Source organism: Gallus gallus, chromosome 8 (genome assembly GCF_016699485.2).
Source record: "Gallus gallus isolate bGalGal1 chromosome 8, bGalGal1.mat.broiler.GRCg7b, whole genome shotgun sequence".
Taxonomy (NCBI): Eukaryota; Metazoa; Chordata; class Aves; order Galliformes; family Phasianidae; genus Gallus; species Gallus gallus.
This window is the reverse complement of record NC_052539.1, coordinates 8,279,510-8,292,142: the sequence shown is the minus strand read 5'-3', so window position 1 is coordinate 8,292,142 and position 12,633 is coordinate 8,279,510. Positions and strand designations below refer to the sequence as shown.

General features: G+C 40.1%; 1 long non-coding RNA gene across 1 annotated transcript; it reads left to right on the top strand.

The window, feature by feature from the left end:
• Positions 1-1,240: 1,240 nt before the first annotated feature.
• On the top strand, positions 1,241-9,474 carry LOC121111380. The gene is made up of 2 exons (XR_005862032.1): positions 1,241-5,819; positions 6,495-9,474. It is a non-coding gene; the product is annotated as an uncharacterized LOC121111380 (long non-coding RNA).
• The last annotated feature ends 3,159 nt before the right edge of the window (positions 9,475-12,633 follow it).

Sequence of the window (12,633 nt, the reverse complement as noted above, 5' to 3'; positions counted from 1 at the left end):
TTATGTCTGAATTCATTACACCTCTTACAGTCACACTTCCAGAAACATGATTACTAGTTTGGGAACTCTTGGTCTAAAGGGAAAGACCAGGTGGACTCTGTTATGATACAGTTTAGATTCAGAAGAGCATAATTTGGGTTTAGTACGGCAGTGCTCAAACAGCATGTAGTGCTGCCTCACTCTGGCTGAGGAACTGAGGACATAATTTTCTACAACAATGTGGATCTGAACAGAAGCAGAAAATGACAAATACCTCTGAGCTTTAAGTGTGGTATCAAGATTTAAAAATACAGTACACATTGCTTTCAGCTATACTGAGCAAAATTACTCTGGTGACCGACAGATTGTAGGTGAGAAAAGCATGAAAATCTGCCATCAACATCTCAACTGGATCTCAGTTCTGAACTCATGTTACATTGAGGAGTGAGAGGGTCTAGATTTATATTAGCAAAACTTATGATGATACTGAAGTCACCATCAGTGTCTAATGGTGAATTAGAATAAAAGAATTAGTGGTAAGGACCTAAAAGCCATACCACTTGTGTTTCTGGAAGAGGGGTAAGACAAGGCTGCTTTAGATAGGATAGAGCCATGAACTCAGCAAGGCTTTTGATGCTGTCTGCCACAACATCGTTGCAATTAAGCTTAGTAAGCGTGAGCTAGATGAGCAGTGAGGTCAGCTGAGAACAGTCTAGTTGGAGACCTAACCAGTGGTATTCCCAGAGGTCAGTACTGGGTCTGGGGTGTTGTACAACATTTTCATCAGTGACCTGGATGAAGGGATAGAGTCCACCATCAGCAAGTTAGCTAATAATAGGAGAAGTGGCTGTCACACCAGAAGGTGGTGCTGCCATTCAACTAGACGTGGACAGGCTGGAGAGTTGAGCAGAGAGGAACTTGGTGAACTTCAACAAGAGCAAGTGTAGAATCTTGCACCTGGGGAGGAAAAACTGCATGTAAAACAGGTTGGGGGCTGACCTGGGGAGGAAGTCTGAGGAGATGGACCTGGATGTTCTGGCAGATGACAGGTTGGCCATGAGCCAGCAGTGTGCACTTGTGGCCAAGAAGGCCAATGGAGTGCATTAAAAAGAGCGTGGCCAGCAGCCTAAGGGAGGTGATCCTCCCTCTCTGCTTTGTCCTGCTGAGGCCATATCTGGAGTACTGTGTCCAGTTCTGGGCTCCCCAGTTCACGAAAGACAGGGAACTTCTACAGAGAGTCCAGTGGAGGGCTACAAGGATCATTAGGGCCTGAAGCATCTCATGTATGAGGAAAGGCTGAGAGACCTGCGACATTTCAGCCTGGAGAAGACTGAGGGGTGATCTCATCACTATTTATAAAGTAGTGGAGTGGATGTAGCCAGGCTATTTTCAGTGGTGTGCAATAACAGGACAAGGGGCAATGGGCAAAAACTGGAACACAGGAAGTTCCATACAAACACAAGGAAGAGCTTCACTGTGAAAGTAACAGAGCTCTGGAATGGGCTAGTCACAGAACCAGGCTGAACCAGCCCATAAACCATTGACATACAAACTGAGAGCCTGGCCATCAGAATCTGAGCACCTGGCCATCAGAAATTCCAGTTCTGTGAGGTGCAGCAAGCACAGACTGATCAGAGAAATATAAAATAAATGCCACCAGCCAACAACAAAACTCTTCCCTCATTATTTTCTCTTGAGACTTTGGTTTTCTACACTTCTACTTTTTTCCTTCCTCTCCCCTGGGTAATGATACACGTTTGTCAGAATAGCTTTATGTGGTATCAATCTTTATAAAAAGTGTTCTCAGTGTGCTGTATATGTAAGAGTTCAACATTAACAGGCAAATCCCAGAGTTTGCTGTCAGTCTTGATTGGGCTTGATTTAGCTCTAAACTTTTTCACAATCAATTATAATGTCTTCATCACCTTGCTTCATTGTTTAGCAGCTACCATGCAGTCTCTCCAACTTCTGTTTTTCTATTATGTGGAGCAATTGCCTTGGGACTAGCAGTATATCTTATAGAAAATGTAATAGAGGGGTGTAGATCCTTAGGGGTTTTAGAGGGGCTGTTCAGAGATGGCCTTAACTAGTTTCAACAACAAGAAGAAAGCTTAAAACTAGGCCTGCTTATCAAGAGTTCTGTTAATATTGATGGTCATCCAATGTCTGGACACCCGTTGGTGGTCTAAGAGAGCACTGCAATTCACAGAAAGGGTTCCTACGTGTTTATCTATTTTTTTTGCTTTCCAGTACTAGACCGAGGACTTATAACATATAGTGTATATAAAACTCTTTAGAGAAGATCTTGCAAGTCAAGCTGCGATCATTTTCCTTCTTTGTTCTGTATTTTGTTGTTTTTCCACCAGATTGGATTAATCATGATTCAGAAAGCAGTCCATCCCTAAAACATGTTTTGATCTTTTAGAATCTCTGTTTCAATGATAATCCAGATCATTGCCTGTGACTAGAGACTAATAGAGGGTCTTGTTTATCTGTCCTTGTGGATCATGTCATTGTGAATTTAATTTCTCATGCCATGGCACTGCCAAAATTTTGCCCACTCATGACTGCATTTCCATAGCTTTTATCTAGAGATTCCTTGAAGTACCAATTTTGGTTAGAATGTTCTATTATTTGATATATATATATATTTTCCATTTAGAATACTTAATACGATGAGAGGCCAATGCCACAGTTCGTGAGAACCATGTTGAGCAGTGCACACTCAGCAGATATGCGAATTAATGGGATGTGGTATGATGACATACATAGACTTATAGTAGTAGTGTTTGTGGTGGTATCCTGGATCGTGGGAAGCAATGTTGGTACAGTTTGCATTCATATGGCTCAGACCTGGGTCAATTATATCCAGATTCTTTCAGGTAGCACTTAGTAAAGCAATTCCCTCTGCCAGGCATCAGGCAATGCAGTGAGCAGCTAACAAACAGAGTTAGCAGTTAGGAGGATGGAGCTCGGGGAAAAAAAACAGTGAGCAAACCAAAATGACAGGATTAGAGTTATTATGACACTCTTAATTTCATTTTCACTTTCTGCATGTTTTAAACAAAAGGTTTTGCCAATGAACTTATTTTTTTATCTCATTAGTCACAGTGGCATTAGTGACACTTTGTGGAAGTGTGGAGGATGAGGAATGGTTTTTAACCACTTCTTTTCTCATTTCTATCCAGAAAGGATTTGATCTTTGTGTAAAAGCATATAAACATGCTATTCCTCACATTCTTTTGTCTTTTTGTTTTCTCATTTTAGAACAAGTAATGGAGTCTGTACATTACATTACATTGAACTTCAGTAAGGTTAAAGCCACAGAGCTGCTTGTAACATAAATATAACTTCAAGCTAGTTGGTTGGATCAATTTCAACATTAAAAATATTTTTCTTCTCCTTGTTATTGGTGAAACTTGATGATACCCTCCAGTAATCCTGTAGTATTGCCTGTGCTGCAGTATAAGAACCATTGCCCCATCTTGAATAAGCTGCTTATTTAAGCTCCTCATCCAAGCATTCCTGCCATGAAAGAGGTGTTTATTAGGATTAGTTACTTTAGGGGAAATGGGAGAGCAGAGCAGAAATTGAGGCTTCTTGTGTGGAGAAAGCTGTATAGGAAATACTATAAAGGTAAAGAAATAAAAAGTGTCACACAGAATAGCACAGTTCTTTGTAATGAGTGTCTCGTCTCTGTGTTCAGCGAAAGTGTAACTGTTTAGCTCCCCCTGCTGATCTGAAATAATTGAGCTGCTTTTTTAGAGCAGGTAGACTTGTATGTCCCTCAATAGACTTGTTAATCCCCTTTTTTAAGAGGAAAAGATAGCAATGATTTAATTTCTAACGTCGCTTCTGACAGTAAATGTTATAAACACGATAGACAAACTCTCCTTCAGGCACTACAGTGATATCTTTGATTCACACAATGATGTCTTTCCTTTTTCCTTTCCTTTTTAGAATTGGTCAGCTGGAAGGGCTCTGCAAAGATCACTGAGTCCCACTGCCTGAGCAATTCAGAGCTAACCAAGGGTTAAATGTATATTATTGAGGACATTATCCAAATGCTTCTTGAGCAATGACAGGCACAGGGCATCGATCACCTTGCTAGGAAGCCTGTTGTAATGTTTGACAGTAAGGGCACCTCTCAGCTTCCTTTTCTCCCAACTAGACAACCCAAGTGTCCTCAACCCCTCCTTGCAGTACATGCCTTCCAGCCCTGCTGGCAGCTTTGCTGTCCTCTGAATGCTTTCAAGTATTTTACCATCCTTTTTATGTTGTGGAAACCAGAACTGCAAGCAGTACTTAAGGCTGCACAAGTGCTAAATATAGCAGAAGAATCTCTTCTTTGACTGGCTGGCTATGCTGTGTTTAATGCACCCCAAGATGCAGCATGCTCTTCTGGTGTCCAGGGCACACTCATACTGAGCTGCTGTCACCAGCACCTCCAGGTCCTTCTCTGCTGATCTCTCCACCCACTTGTTTCCCAGTCTGCACCTGTGTCCAGCATTACTCTGTCACAGGTGCAGCACCCAGCATTACTTTTGTTGAATTTCATGTTGTTAATGGTTGTCCAATGCTCCAATGCAGTTGGATCACTGATAAAAATGTTGGACAGAATTTACTCTAAAATTAAGCGCTATGGGATACTGCTAGTGACTGGTCACCAGTGAGGTGTAGCCCCATTCACTGTAACCCCTGGAGTTTTAATATTGACCCAGTTCATCACCCAGCAAAACACAAACCTGTGTTATCTCGCAGATAAGCGGTTTATCCCTAAGAATGCTGTGAGCTTCCAACACAGGAAAGATATGGAGCTTCTGGAGAGGATCCAGAGGTTCAGAGGGCTGGACATCCTCTCCTATGAAGACAGACTGAAGGAGCTGGATTTCTTCAATCTGGAGAAGTGAAGGCCGTGGGGAGACCTCATTACAGCCTTCCAGTATTTAAAGGGAGATTATATACAGAAGGGAAGTGAACTTTTTACACAGGTAGAGAGTGATAGAACAAGCGGGAATGGTTTTAAACTAAAGGAGAGAAGACTTAGGATAGATGTCGGGGAAGTTTTTCACTGAGATGGTGGTGAGGTGATGGAACAGGTTGCCCAGAGAGGTTGTGGATGCCCCATTGTAGGAGAACTGTTAGGTCATGGCATGAACTGGTGATTGAGTGCCCTGTGAAGCGGTGTGGTTGGCCCTGTGCTCCCCACCTAGCCAGAAGGGGAGTACCTAGGTTGGATTCATCCTTGGCTCATATAAGGGCCAGCCACTGAAGGGAGAGCATTACTTGGGTGTAGACTGTTTTCTGAGATGGAGTGCTGGGTAGCCAGACATCCTCTTCAGCAGCTGGTTGAGTTTGACGCTCCTTTTTGCATAAGAGTGCTGACCTACTTGTGAGTACTGTGCTTGAGACTGCCAAGAATCTGCCAGAAGAAATTTTGCTTCTTTGTGACCTATCCCTACAGGTGTTCAAGGCCAGATTGGATGGGGCCCTGGGCAACTTGATGTAACAGTTTGCCACCCTCCTTGCAGTAGGGGGCTTTGAACTTGATGATACTTGAAGTCCCTCCCAACTCAAGCCATTCTATGATTCAGTGCTTATTGTCTAAGAAATCCCTAAAGCAGAGGTCAGTTATATTCTCATTTGCACTTGGAACAGGATCCCCAGAACAGTGATACCAGCACCAAGCTGGCCAGAGTTCAAGAAGTTTCTGGACAATACTCTCAAATGTATGGTTTGAATTTTAGGTCATCCTATGTGGAACAAGATGTTGGACTTGAAAATCCTTATGGGTCCCTTCTAAATCAGGATATTCCATAATTCTGTGGTCCATAAAGTGGGTAAGCTTGCCATCAAATTACTGAGGCAGGACCTTCTCTTCGTGAACCCATGTTGACTATGCCTGATAATTGCTTTTTATCTTCTTTAACTGCCTTTTGATATCCCAAAGGATTGTCTTTTCCTTGACTTTTCCAGGGATTGAGGTTAAACTAACAGGTCTGTAACTTCCTGGTTCTACCTTCAAACCCTTTTTGTAGATAGGTATAACATTGCCTAACTTCCAGTTAACAGGGGCTTCCCCAGACACCCAAGACCTTTGGTAAATTATTGAGGGGGGTGAGCTATAGCACCTGTTACCTCCTTCAGTTCTCTGGGCTGAATTCCATTAGGCTCCAGGGACTTATGAACTGCTACAACTGGTCCCTTACAGTCTCAGCGACCACAGATAAAAGTCACTGTTCCCCTAATTGTGGTCCTCCAGATATGGGGACTGGGCAGCCCAAGTTTTATTGTTACTAATATAAACTGAGGCAAAAAAAGGCATTAAATAGGCATTAAATGCTTCCACTGTTTACTTGTTAGGTAACCATATGCATCAAATATCAGTGTAGTGTTTTCTTTAGACCCTCTTTTGCTGTTGACAGTCATTAAAATACCTTTCTTTGTTGTCTGACATCACTTTGGCCACTGTAAACTCAACTTGAGCTTTGGCTTTTCTTGTTTTCTCCCTGTAGATGTGAACTGCAGCTCCATACTACTTCTATGAAGCCAGACCTCACTTCCAGAGGTCATGTATTTTATTTTTCTGCCCAGGTTCTGGTTCCAGGAGGAGTTCCCTGTTCATTCAGATCATAGAATCATAGAATGGCCTGAGTTGAAAAGGACCACAATGATCATCTTGTTTCAACCCCCTTGCTATGTGCAGGGTCGCCAACCACCAGACAAGGCTGCCCAAAGCCACATCCAGCCTGACCTTGAATGCCTCCAGGGATGGGGCATCCACAATCTCCTTGGGCAAGCTGTTCCAGTGAAAGTATTCAGTGAAAGTATTCCAGGTCAGTATTCCTCTCTTGTTTGTCTTATGACACAGTGGGATTGTCTGCTCCTGAGCTTTCAAAAGATGATTCTTGGAAAAAAAAAAAGAAACAACTCTCATGGACCCCTAAACCCCTTAGAGCAGATTCTTATGGGACACTACTAGCTAGCTCCCTGAGAAGCTCAAAGTTTAGTCCTAAAGGACTAAAGTGGCAACTCTGATCTTTTTTCAGCTTACACCAAAAATTCTGCACTTGACTATTTAATGATCTCTGTGGACAAGACAGCCACCTACCATCACCTCCCCCACAAGTTCTTCAGTATTCTCAAGCAGATCTAAGTGGGCTCCTCGGCTTAGTGTGTTTGTGACAGGAACTTTTTTCTTCAACATACTTTAGGACTTGCTTTTCACAGCAGTTGGACATTCCCAGTTTATATATGGGAAGGTAGTCTCCAGAAAGGATAGAGACATCTGATCCAAAGATTTCTCCCATAACAGAATAGCTCATTCATGCTGTTGGGTGGCTGGTCAATAGCAGACACCTGTGACAATGTCTGCTTTGCTATTTATCCCTTTAATCTTTACCCAGAGGTTCTCTACCATGCAGTCCCTAACAGCAAGGTCTGTGCAGTCTAATCTCTCCTTTACATACAGCATACAGTGCAACACTTCAACCTCACTAATCCTGCCTAAGCTCCTGAACAACTGATAGCCCTCCATACCATCACTCCAGTTGTGGGACTCATGCTGCCAAGTTTCACCCCAGTTATGTCATAGTGTTGGGAAGGGGACAAAACCTTCCAGTTCAAGCAGCTTGTTCCTCATACTGCATGCATCAGTATACAAGCATTTCAGATGTGCTCAATTAAAATGAAGAGTTCTGGGAGGAATCTGTTTAAATAAAGTCTGTATTGAGATTTTATCATGGAGATTATGTGATAATTATTGAATGGTATGGAAACTCAAATGCAGAAATGGTATAGAAATGTTAGGAAAAAAGATGAAAAAAAAAGCATTGGAATCAACTCACTGAATGTGTAATTTGTGCACTTATTTAATTCATTTTGCTATCACAAGAAATTAACAGAGGCTGAGTTAGGAATTTGTTATATGGCTGGCAGATCTTGTAGCTCATAAAGTTCAGCTGTGAAGAGGGAAGTAAATAAGAGGGTCATAGTTAAAAATAGAAAGCCTTTGAAATGATTGTCTTATCTCTATCCTCAGCAGAAATAGATGACATCTTTTTCCTGATCAGTAGGTAGATAAAAGTGTAACAGTCCTGGACTGGTATCATAGCAGATTAATTGGCTTTGACAGCAGTGCATGGATTATACTAAGCACGTAGTCCACTCGTGGTACTGAAATTAAAGTCTTGAGGCACACACCAAGTTAAATTCACTAAAACATCTAGACAAGCACGGGATCAGAGTACTTTAACATTAGGCAAAACTTAGCTTTTCGTAAAAGCATTAAGAGTTAAATAGTTGTTAAATGAGCTGTTAAACAAGTTGAATACTAGGTAACCTTATTCAGCAGTTCATAACCTGATTGATTTGATTTTTACCACATGATTTTCTGTTGTGTATGGAAATGTGGAAAATGGAGATCAGAGCCACGTGATACAAATTCTACAGCACAAATAAGAACACTCATCCACAAAACAGAGCTTCCACAAGACCTGGGAGTGATTAGAGATAATGCATTAGCCATCTGCACAATGTCTGCTAGCAGTGAGAAGGTAAACAAAGTCCTGGCATGCATTATGTCTCTAGAAGTGAGATGTATGAACGAGAACTTAAATACATACGGAGCAGTAGGAAAGCATCTTTTAGAATACTCTGAGATTTTCTATTTATGGTATTTTTTGAAGACTATAGGAAGATAGAAAACATCAAGAAGCTGCAACAGAAGGTGCTTTGACTAACACTGGAAGCAAAGGAAATATCCCATAAGGAATGGAAAACCAGACTGTTCTGTATGCACAAAGGAAGCTGAGACCTCAGATCTGAAATACCCTAAAAGGGGAAGACAGATGTTAATGCAAGGTGTTTAAATACAATGACAGCTAACAGAAAAACAAACACAAAGGTTAAAATAAAGTTATAGATTGGTACTCTGAAGCGAATTGGACAGAATTAGGGCATTCACAACTAACTGATGCACACTGTATAGAAAAAATATACATTAACTTAAAGGTGTACTTAGCATGGCAGCACTGTGCCCATGAAAGAACTTGAGGAAAGTAGACCAATTAATCTTCCCATCTTACAGATAATCTGTCTGTGCTAACTGTTACAGTGGCTGTTCTCTGGAATGGATGTGTAATAACTTTGGTGATGCAGAGTGTGTAGGTGACATAATTTTCAGTTTAGCCCTGTTTTAAAAGATATATTTGCAGTGAAACTTAAGGAAAGGAATAGTGACAACCTGAGATGAATGACTAACTTTGCAAAGGTGAGATACAAAAGGAAACTTCATACCTTTCCTTCTATATAGCTTCAGAGTACCTAAATGTAGGAGTAACCCACACAAGACAGCTCTAAAGGCAATGGGAAGCTGTAGGTCCGCTTGATATACTGCTCATGTAAATGCAAAACAAAACCTTCATCTACTATTTGTAGAATAAATGTAATCTGTTGGAAATAAGTAAATTAATAAAGATGGAACTCCCAAAGCGATTATCTATGCTAGTTTGACTTTTGAAAGATGTTATGAGGAAAAGACAGGTTGGGGTTGAGGCGGAAACCATTGTTAATTATCTGGGCAATATTCCTTTTAAAAAAGTGCATCTGAGGTTACATTTTGTCAGACAAAGCTGGGTCTCCTGGGATTCTAATATTCATTCCTCCATAGAATGCAAGAACTCATTTTAATTTCATATGGTATGTTTGATGTTATGTCAGTAGTGTTACATTTTTTACTAGAAGAAAATGTGATTAGCATTGGTAAGAAGTAGTACCATCTGCTACAAAAATGGAGTGCATGGCAAAAGATCATAAAGCAGTCTTTTAATAAGAGAGATCTATTTATGTATCAATAGACAGTAATGTATGCTAACAGGGTGAGGAAGAAACATGGAATATGAAGACTAAAGCTTAAAGATTTATGCTACTGACTGGTCTAAATTAGGACCCTCAGTTATTAGGCTGTGCATACAAATTTTCACTTTTTCTTAAGGATGAAAATCTGTTTCTACCTAAATCAAGAGCAAATAATGTTTCTCTGCCAAAGCTGTAGTAGCAGCTGTTGCTGGAGAAGTCTTCAATCAATCATGTCAATTTGTATTCACATTCTGCAGTCAGAGGTAGGGTTATATGAGCGTTGCTCTGAAAGTAATGCCTCCTCTTTTATGATTTTGGCCCACATTGTCAGAGGTGGATGTTGGTGGTATGGCAGTAGAGGTTGAGCCCTCCTGCCAATATCCCATTACATTTTCTTGCTGTATGACAATTGACAGTGGAGGGGCAGTCTGACAGAATGGCATTGGGTATGGAAAGGCATATGAAGCAAAGTTGTGGAACTGAATTCCTCTATGTGGAAAAAAATGGCACCCATTGACATTCATTAATGCTTGCTGAATGTTTATGGAAACCAAACAGTGGAGGTGAGTGCAGGAAGTGGTGGGTGGTGCATTTCAGCAGTAGCAGCACTGACAGTGGGTCACCTCCACTAGTGCAGACTTTTACAAGCGTGGCATGCAGGCTCATGTGGACCACTGGTGAAAATGCATAGCTAATGGTGATAACTATGTGGGAAAATAGTGTTTTGTAGTTGAGAATTTGCTCTATCAAATAGTGCTATTGTGCTCATTATAATATTTGTAGTTTTGGAAATAAACAGGAGACATAACTTTCGAAGCAACATATGTAGCTTACAAATATAGAACTGGAATACTGTGGAGGTTTGGAAAGGCTGTCACTAGAAATGTTTACTGTGGCAATAATTTTCCCAAATATCATTGTCCTGTGTCTCCCTGAAAGCTACAATATACATGGAACTAGGAGATAAAGTAATGTTGCTTTCATTTGCAGTATATCCCTTGAGATGTCAAGATTGGCAATGGGAAACCAGAAGTAGGGAAGTAGAAAGGGTTTCTTCTTTAAGATGACTGAAGTTGCATTTGGGTAAAACATTACATGTGTTAACTTGGTTTGTTCAAGTGGTGCTCCTTGTTCTTATTTATCTAACATCAGAATTCAGGCTTCAGGGTCAGCATCAAAGTTGACTAAATAGACAATATACTTCAAAAGTTATGATACTCTTTGTATTTGCCTTGGACATAACTTTGCAAATGAACTAAAGGGGAAACTTCTGCCGTTCTGTAGGTTAGGCTTTAAATAAATAGTTGCTTAGTTATATACATTTCATTTCTCATGCATTAAAATTAAAGAACAAGAAGGGATGGAGCAGAACAAGTGCCCATTGTTTTCTGTGAGCCCTCAATGATCCAACAGCCTACTGTAGAAAATCAATTGAAGATTTTACAGATTTTAGGCTTTTTTATTTATTTTATTTTTGGAGAGGGAAGAAGGAACAGAGAGGTGGAGAGGATGGCAAGAGGAAAAAGTTTTCCAGCTCCAGAAAGAACAAGAAATTCAGGATTAGTTTAGTGAAGATTAAGAAGTAAATTTAATAAGCTTCTTACTGGTACATATTCTGTAAAACCACAAGAGTTTGGGACTGGATTTTGCTGAATATGTCTAAGGTTAGCTTCTTCAGCACCAATTGTTTTCAAGCAAGACCTCTTGACTCTGAAAGGATGCTATGTTGTTGTGTTTTAAAATGTGGTGGCATTTTACATTTTAATAGCAAATAGAGTAACAATTTTTTTCCAGAAAACTTAACAATTTGAGCTTTCCAAAGGCTGTATCGGCTGCATATGGAAGTAAAATGTAATGCTCTTCAATTTCACAGGATTCCCAAGGGAGATATGAGATTCCTGAGTGCATGTGTGTGTTTGTGTGCTAGACATTGGTGATTGCTTCCTCCGTCTGTCTCTCTCACACCTCTCTTATTTTCCCTCTTAAAGCTGTTAAATAACACAAAGCTTATTTTGGTGTCCTATGGAGTCTCATCGCTTAGTCACGCAGCTAAGGTATAATTGTAGGAGTGTCAGATAATTGTATTACAGAGATTCTCATTATTTAATTGATGATTGTATTTGGACCTTGAGTATCATTTCTCCTTAATCTAACAGGATTTGTGAATCTATTCACTCCTCTCTTCCTTCACAAGTGGGATGTAACACTTACAGAGGAGCTACCAGACTTGACTGATCACTCTTGAGGAAGGGCTTTTTTCACAAACTTCAGGTTTAACAAAATGTTGCAGTGCTTGGAGATGGTTTAGTTTTTGTTTGAATAGAAGAAAAACCTGGTAAAAGGCTGTAATGTTTTATGAGTAGGATTTGTGGGGATCCCAAATTCAAGATTTTGATTTCTGTTGAAAAAATCAATTTACCTTTTAAAAGGGAAAAAAAAAAAAAACCAACCACAAATCAAACAAAAAAATAAAACCTACTCTAAGCTTTATGAAAATATCCATCATTTAGCTTTTCTTTCCATTTTATACCTGTAATTTAAACCTTGAAATGGAGACACACTCAGAAACAGAAATTAATTTGGGAGCATGAACAGATAATTAGATTTGAAGGTGACCAGGCAGTGTTTCAAGTCTTTTTCAGATTTTTTCAAGCAAATATAGCAAAATGTGCTAAAGAGTAAGCGATAGAAGAATACTGTCTGATAGACAGTAATGCCAGATTTTCCTTCTTTGTTATACATAAGCTTGCAGAGGAAAAACACTTTCAACAGCTAATCTATTTCTATGTTCTTCTA